Source organism: Galeopterus variegatus, unplaced genomic scaffold (assembly GCF_000696425.1).
Source record: "Galeopterus variegatus unplaced genomic scaffold, G_variegatus-3.0.2 Scaffold8349, whole genome shotgun sequence".
In the NCBI taxonomy this organism is placed as follows: domain Eukaryota; kingdom Metazoa; phylum Chordata; class Mammalia; order Dermoptera; family Cynocephalidae; genus Galeopterus; species Galeopterus variegatus.
Window position 1 is genome coordinate 5,778 of NW_007734460.1, and position 8,214 is coordinate 13,991.

The window sequence follows — 8,214 nt, forward strand, 5'->3', positions numbered from 1 at the left end:
AAGCCACACGGTGTGGCAGTGTGTTGTGGCCGTCCCAGGAAATGAGCACACCATGTAACCGTCCAAGCTCCCTCTCTCAGAAGCAAGTGGCCTGACGTGCAGTCACTCGAGGGCAGGAGCAGGCAGCCCGCGTCACTCCCAGGTGCAGAGCTGCAGGGGACCTGCATGATGAGCATCAGACTTGGCGGGAGTGAGACCACACTTCTTGTGAATCAGACCAGGGAGATGCAGGCCTTGCCTGTTACAGCAGCAGTATTAATTCTCCTGAGTGATGCAACTGTTATTAGGGGTCTAAAGTAGAGGTCTGGATGAGACAGAAAGGAAGAACAACCGGAATAGCAGGGAAAGAGGAGGTGGGCGATTCCAACCCCTCACCCTCAGCAGTGTATCAAGTTCTGGACCTTTCTTGTGAATATGGGTTTGGGACAGAGTGACCCACACAAAGTCCTGCTTGTTCATCTTATCCCTGCAACCTACTGGAGTTACTGCTGCCTCAGACTGTCCCACTTCTTATTACAAAACAGAGCGGTAGAGTCTATGAACCCGTGGACAGACACTGACCTGATTTCCTGAGAGACCTCAGATTGAGAAAGAATGTGGCCCCAGGCCAGAGGAAGCCACAAGGCACATCCCAGGACTGACTCAATCCAGACCGGGCATCCCGTTAAAGCAGGATAAAGACGACGTCATCCATCTGAATGGTGACTCAGCTTCTTAGACGGCCCATTAAGAAAATGTGGAAATCACAGCCTCGCCTTGGGCTTAGAAACTATAGGAATAGAGTGAAGACGGGACTATGGAAAATTTTGAGACGCCACAGTGCAATCGGTCTCATTTCACTTGGAACTGATCTTCACTGAAATCACTTTCCATCGTCCCCAAGTGGCACAGGTTTGGGGATAAAGGCTCGTCTGTGTGCAGGCTGCAGATCCAGCTTCTCCACAGCCAGGATGGCAGAGAGCTGTGTCCACCAGAGAAGAACTGTAAGAAGGTGTCAGGGAGCCCCCTGGAAAGCAATTACTCCAAGGGCAGGGGGCCTGGAGGTAAGTAAGACTGGACCAAACAGGTCAGTGCATAGGGAGCTTCAACAAACAACAAGGAAGATGTAGAGAGTCCTGGTAATGGGGAGCATCGCTGGGGGGTGAACGGGGTGCACATTTGTGGAGAGCACACCTCTGCTTTAACCCGTGTTGCAGGAGCAGGTCTCAGACAGCCATGTGTCCCAGAGACCTAAGCACCAAGTCATAACTCAAAGAAAGCAACATCCCTGAAGTGACCTGAAATTCATGTCCTGCCATCCTAGAAAAGCAGAGGGAATGTTCACGTGCAACAGGTACCAGCAGAGAGGGTTTCATGGCTGAAGTTCCTGTGATCAAGTGAGTGAGGCTGAGGCAGAAATGTGGGTCTTGTAATGGACATTGTGACCCTCTTTCTTGGGTGGTCCTTTCTCTTCCCCCCACATGTCCAGCCCACCCCTACAAGCTTCCAGCATCCCAGCCTGCTCATGGAGACCTCCCATTTCTGAAGGACACATTCACTTTTCCATAAACCTGAGCTCCACTGCGACACATGTTGCATTCCTCTCTCATGCTCTTTCCATGTATTTACATCCTAAATCTTCCATTGGATCGATCGCACCTTCCAGGGAGAGGAGAGACCACGTCTCTCTCATCTTCCATCTCCAGGACTCAGATGGATCCTGATGCAAAGCAGCTCAATCACACCACCCTACTCCACCATTCTTAGCACTTACAGGGAAGCTTTTCTTTCAAGGAAGGAAATCAGCTCTTGTGGATAAAAGCTAATGGCATTCTGGCCCATTTTGATCTTAACAGGATGATTCTTAAAAGAAGGTTGAGAAAAGTATGATGTAAACAAAACAGATAGCCCATACGGTCCAGAATTCTTGGAACCTTGAGCTTTAGCTAAAATGCCCAACAGCTCCCTTGCCATATGTCTTGGGTCAGGTTCCCCCAGAAGCAAACCTGGGACAAGGACTTGGATGTATGTGGCTTATTTGGGAGGTCATCCGGGGGGGGACTGGGAGGGAAGCGGGGATGTGAGAAGGGATCGGGAGCAAAGTCTGTAAAGACTGGCCCTCGAGCAGGGAGCTCCGTGTGACCTGGGCTTGCCACCCCGGGAAGCTCTGGGAGGCAGAACGGAGCAGCCTCAGCCAAGGAGCAAGGGAGCTGGGATGTTTATCCTACAGGTCCCATTGGGCACTGGTTGGGGATCGTGCTGAGTGCAGACACACAGGTCACTTCCAGCTGTCCTGCATGCAGACCAGGAGAAGCATCAGCATTAATTGGAAGGGTGAGTGCTGGAACGTGTGGGTAGGCACAGAGACCCTCTGCTGCCACACCAATAACCTGTCCCCTGGCCATGCAGCACCAGAGAAGTGCACATTTCTGGGGAACTCAGTCTGTATACATACCCATCTACCTAATTTAGGCCACAAGAGATGGTCCATGTGTCGTCCCTTGTTGCCTTCCTGGACACATTGGTGATCCATCTCAGACCAAGAGGGAAAGGGCAGGACCCTGTGGATGGTTGGACTACAACGTAGAGTTCACTCCTGATGCTACTGTAGCAGCCCGGGTGCTCCACGCAATCTGCACCAGGTGAGGCAAGGAAGCCTCTTGTGGATAACCCACTATTCAGGGTATTGGTTAAAGAACCAAGTTTAAATCATGACAACCACATCCTTTCCCCTCCACTCTTCTGAAATTTAGACTGAAATCACAATACAGAGGGTCACTGTTTGTTGGCTTCTGATCTTTCCTGCGCTTCCATTCCCAAGGAATTTAAGCCAGCAGTTGGCAACCTGGCCAGCAATGGGCCTCTTGGAGGCTGGATGGGGAAAATGTAGCCTCACATCTTCGGTGGGAAGTTGTGGATCGGGTGTGTCAGCCTTGTGGGTGGGTTAAGCTTCACCGGGTGATGAGCCAGACCTAAAGGATGCTCATATATTAGATTTTGGGAGATTTCCATTACTTAGAGCTGAATGAAGTTCCTTAGATATGAGTTTAATTATTATGTTTGATAATGTATCATTAAAAATGTTACCTCATCAGAAAATGAAGAAAGTACAGGCAGCACAGAGTTTTATAAACTATGTAGCTTATAATAATGGAAATGGAATCACTGAAGTTTGAAGGCTTAATCTGTGCTTAACCTGTATTGGGCACTGTAGAAACTTTAAAATTTAGAACACTGGAAGATAAGTATAATTACTCAATTTACAAAGAGGACATCAAATTTTACAAAAAACGCCCCACCTCCTAAGGCTATAATGGCATTCCTTTTATATGATATGGAAAAGGCACTTCAGAGGAGGACATGGTGGCTGCGTGAGGGAACAGACACCAGTGATGCTCTAACTGAGCCACCTGGGTCTGGAAGTGAGGGGCCCATTCCTGGAAGAATTCTAGAGCACATAAGGGGCTCCAGCATCATAACTCCTGTTATGTCCGGATGCTAACACTCAGAAACCTAGGCTCCTGGTTCTCAGGTTTTTAAGTGGAATGTGAGGGTTCAGCTGAAGAACCTGTCCTGCTGGACAGGTGGGGGGTGGGGTGGGGGATATCCTTCTGCCAAAGGGGGTGGATGTGACAACAGTTTGTAAGATCCGTGCCCTGGGCACAAATCCTACACGCCAAAGTGACTCGCCTCACAGAGACCACAAGACAAGAGATCGCTGCAATTTAAGCAAGAGGTGTTTATTCAGCATATGCTGGGTCGCCTTTTTCATAAGCGGCCCCGAGCTCCTTGACATGAGAGTTTTTATACACTTTCTTTGGACAAAGACTTTTTTTCATGGTCAGGCTTAACAGGCTAGGACCCCCCCCCCCGATAAGGGGCTGTTCAAATTTTTTTTGAAACCTCGGGGGTCCCAGGCTCATAAGCGGCTGCCAACTGTGTCCAAACTTCTTTCTGCACTGCTTGAAGTCCTTTCAACCTGGCATATAAGTCACTGTTACTGTGGCAAGTGGGTTCAAAAGCATTTCCCAGCAAAGTCAAGGGGGCAGGAGCACCATAGAGTATCTCAAAGGGGCTTAGGTTGAACTGAGAGGGGGTGTTCCTAACTCTGAACAAGGCTAAGGGAAGGAGCAACACCCAGTCCACACCAGTCTCTGTGGTTAATTTAGCCAGAGCCTCTTTTAGAGTTCTGTTCATCCTTTCTACCTGCCCTGAACTCTGGGGTCTGTAAATGCAATGTAATTTCCAATTGACCCCTAGTTGTCTGGCCACTCCCTGACTCACCTTGGCGACGAAAGCGGGTCCATTGTCAGACCCGATTACCTTGGGCACCCCGAACCATGGAAAGATTTCTTCTAGGATCTTCTTGACCACGACAGTGGCTGTTTCTTGTTTTGTCGGGAAGGCTTTTACCCATCCAGAGAAAGTGTCTGTAAAAACTAGGAGATACTTGTAACCATATCTGCCTGGTTTAATCTCTGTAAAGTCTATTTTCCAATACATCCCTGGTCTGTCTCCTCTGAGTCTTTTACTAGGGCCCGCTATATTCTTGCAGACATTCACTTTTTGGCAAGGTACACAGCCTTTAACTATTTGTTCTACTAATTGTTTTAGCCCCATTATATGATATTTGGTTTTTAGGGCAGTCTGGACTAATTTATTTACTCTCAGATGAGTCCACTGATGCATCTGTTTAACCATGATGCGTGTTTGTTCTTGTGGCAAGATAGGCTTGCCTGATGCTGCATACCAGCGCCCTTTTTCTTGATCAAAGCAGTTATTAGAGTCCCTTGAGATCACTGCTACGTCCTCAGCTGAGTATTTAAACCTGGGCTTTTCTGGCTCAGGGATGTTAACCAACAAAATAGATGAGGACCCATGGGCTGCCACCCTTGCCTCTGAATCAGCCAAGTTGTTTCCCCTGGCGATGGGGGAATCCCCTTTCTTGTGGCCCAGGCAGTGTTTAATACTCACTTTTAGCAGTCTGTGAAGGGCCTCTAGCAGGGCTATGATCTCTGCCTTTTTTTTTTCTTTCCCTCCAGAGGTCAGCAGACCCCATTGTTGACAAATCACCGTGCACATGGGCAGTGGCAAAGGCATACCTGCTGTCCGTATGGATGTTGATTCTTTTGCCCTCTCCTAGTTCAAGGGCTTTCGTGAAGGTGATGAGTTCTGCCTTCTGGGCGGACGTTCCGGCAGGTAAGGTCTGTGCCCATATCAGGTTCTGGCCATCTATTGCAGTGGCTCCTGCCTCTCATACTCCTTCCTCCAGGAAACTGCTGCTGTCAGTAAACCAGGTGGCTTCGGCGTCCGTCAGAGGCTGATCTGACAAGTCTTTCTGTCATCCATGTGCCTCAGCAAGCACTTGTTGACAATCATGGGTAGGCGGGTCGAGGTAAGGGTCCGGCAGCAGTGTGGCTGGATTTAAGCTCGCCAGCGGAGCAAAAGTGACCTGGTCTGAATTCAGTAACAGAGTCTGATAGTGAGTCATGCGAGCATTTGTGACGGACAACACTCTCTAAAGCCTGAGGTGCTGAGATTACTAAATTCTGTCCCATAGTCAATTTGTCAGCATCTTTTACTAGGACAGTAACTGCCGCTACAATCCTTAGACAGGCTGGCCACCCAGCGGCTGCTGGGTCTAGTTTTTTAGACAGATATGCTACAGGCCTTTTTTAGAGCTCCAGTTCTTTTTTGTTGTTGTAGTACGCACATTGATCCTCTGCCAGGGGTCCCTTCCTGTTGCCCGGTACTGTCTTACTGGGCTCCCTAGTTTCCCTGACTACAGTGGCCAGAGTTTTGTGAAAATTTCTTTCTTGGTGCCTTTACTAGACTGGTCAATAAAAGCAACTGTCACAGTAGCTTTCTGCTCTTTACCATTAGGATCATACGGGGTAAACTGACGGAATGCTGATGGAGACTCATTGGGCCCCTAGATTACCTCTTTTACCTTAGTCAAATTGGTGGGGCATTTTGCCGCCCCTCGGAGACCTGCCATTAGAGCCTGGCGATAGACCTTCAGGTGCTCCCTACCTTCTGCCGAGTTGAAATCACAGTTTCGTCTGGTCAACGGGAATCCTGCATCTATGACATTGGGGAGGAGAGTAGGTTGTTTTCTCCTCGGTGGTGAACAGGACCTGGAGGAGCTGCTGGCAGTCATCCCAGGTGGGCTGGTGGGTATAAAAGACAGACTCCAAAAGAGAAATTAGGCCTTGTGGCTCATTAGAGAAAGAAGGATTCTGGTTTTTATTTAATTATATAAGTCACTTATGGTAAAGGGTACATAGACCATAAAGGGTTTTTGGGCACTGGGGCCTGACGTAAGGGCAAAGAAGGGGGGGGGCAGGAGACGTGAGCTACGAGGGGTCCATGTTTGTGGGTCAGGTGCAAGGTCTTGCCAAGCCTCATCTGGTTTCCTCGCCGTCATCTCAGGACCCTGCAAGATTTTGATTTGTGCCAGTGTACTTGGCCAGTGCCCAAGGTCAGCCTCCAGTCGTTCGGCCTTGATCATTTTCTAAAATTTTACAAGACTTAAAGAAAGAACTGTTAGCTCTGCAAAGTACCAACCAGCTTCTGAGCCTCGCCTTCCTACTTAGTGAGATAAGAAAGTCAGGGGATGGGAAGCAAGAGTAGAGAGAGAGAGAAAAACTTGTCTCTTTAAAAAATCTTCCCCACCCCCATAGCCCAGGCCGCTTTAGGTCCCCAAACGGCTTTAGTCTTGTTTATTTTAACAATTTTCCACTGTCAATAGTTCTTTTCACTTTTATGGAGTGGGCCGCCGACTCATCTGACTGCTTCAAGCTGGTTGTAGGGTGCAGTAGGGGTTAATGTGGGATAGAACTATTGACATGATGGGGAACCTAGCTCTTGTCCCCCCGCTGGAGTGGAGCAGAGGATCAAGAGCATTTGTTTATCTATTGTCTTAATAGTTGAGTCACAACAGGTGGCTTACTCAGAGTTAGCAAGCTATATATTAATTGGTACATTAAGAATATTAAGAACTTACATGAATCCTTTGTTTGGAAACAGGATGTCTCATCCAAGTTATGAGTCTCTTCCTTCAAGTTTATGAAACTTTAGAGAACTGCTTGTGTAGACAAGACATCACTTCCCCCTTTTTTTTGGATCAAAATATTCCTCATGGAAGCATTGAAGATCAATTTTCTGATTGAAAAGGTTTTACTTTTCTTTGTATGGATGCCTCAGTGCTGGGAAGACTTATTCCCAGGTAGACATGTTATTTTATACTATAAAAATCAGAAGGATACTTACAAATAGTTTTTAAATTTTGGAGGAATCAAAGAGGAAAAAAGGCAAATATTTTCATCTTTGTTTATAAAGCACATTTTACCAAATGCTGTAAGTTATAGATAGCTTAGAGAAAAAGTTTCCTGAAAACAAAACATTTAAGTAAAGAACAAACAATGCAAGTTACAAAACATTTTTATCAGTTACTTAACTTTGTATACTTAATTTTTGTTTTATTTGATCTTAATTAGTAGTTTTATAAACTCATCAGATTTTTTTACTAGAGTTTTGAAAGCCTTTTATCTTGTCCATTGTTCTCAAAGTTATTTGACCTTAATATTAAGTTTTAGTCTTTAGAAAAACTTAGCTAATTGCCTTTTAATTATAATCAATTTAATCATACACAAAATCTTTTTGTAAATTCACTTTTTACAAACCATTATTACCACTTACTCAGACCTTTTATGACATGCTCTAGACCTTTCATTTGTTCTATACTTCTCACTTTCTAAATAACCAGTCATTTTGTTCTAGGACAAAGTTCACCACACACGATGCTTTTTTACAATGAAGTATTTTCTTTTTCCTGCATAAATTAACCTCATTTATGTAAAAATCTCATGATCAAAGATCATTCTGTTTTAGGCTGGGCTTATAACTTTAACCTTAAAACCTCTAGCAAAGACAAATGTAATCCTGTTTGACCAGCAAACCCAAGCAGATAATTGCAAAAACATTTCTCATAGCAGTGTGATTTTCAAAAAGCCTTTTTACCTTTTTTCAGTTGCTCACATTTAGCTATAACTGGCTGCATTGTATAAGAAAAACAGAATCTCCAAGTGGCCTTGATTTTTCTAACAGTTTTTTTTTTTTATCTTGGCTGAAATGCCATAGACAGTGAGTTTTTCTTATAACAACACTTGCAGAACTCTGTGCACAGATAGACAAATTTTGTACAGAGACTTAGCTAATTACAGTGCTCGGTTT

The 8,214-nt window shown here is 45.8% G+C and overlaps 1 long non-coding RNA gene across 1 annotated transcript in view; it reads right to left on the bottom strand.

The window, feature by feature from the left end:
* Positions 1 to 3,698: 3,698 nt before the first annotated feature.
* Positions 3,699 to 8,214, bottom strand: part of LOC103608367 — a 5,604-nt gene continuing 1,088 nt past the window's right edge. The window contains exon 2 of the long non-coding RNA XR_552045.1: positions 3,699 to 3,958. This is a non-coding gene — a long non-coding RNA (uncharacterized LOC103608367). The remainder of the gene's footprint in view (positions 3,959 to 8,214) is intronic.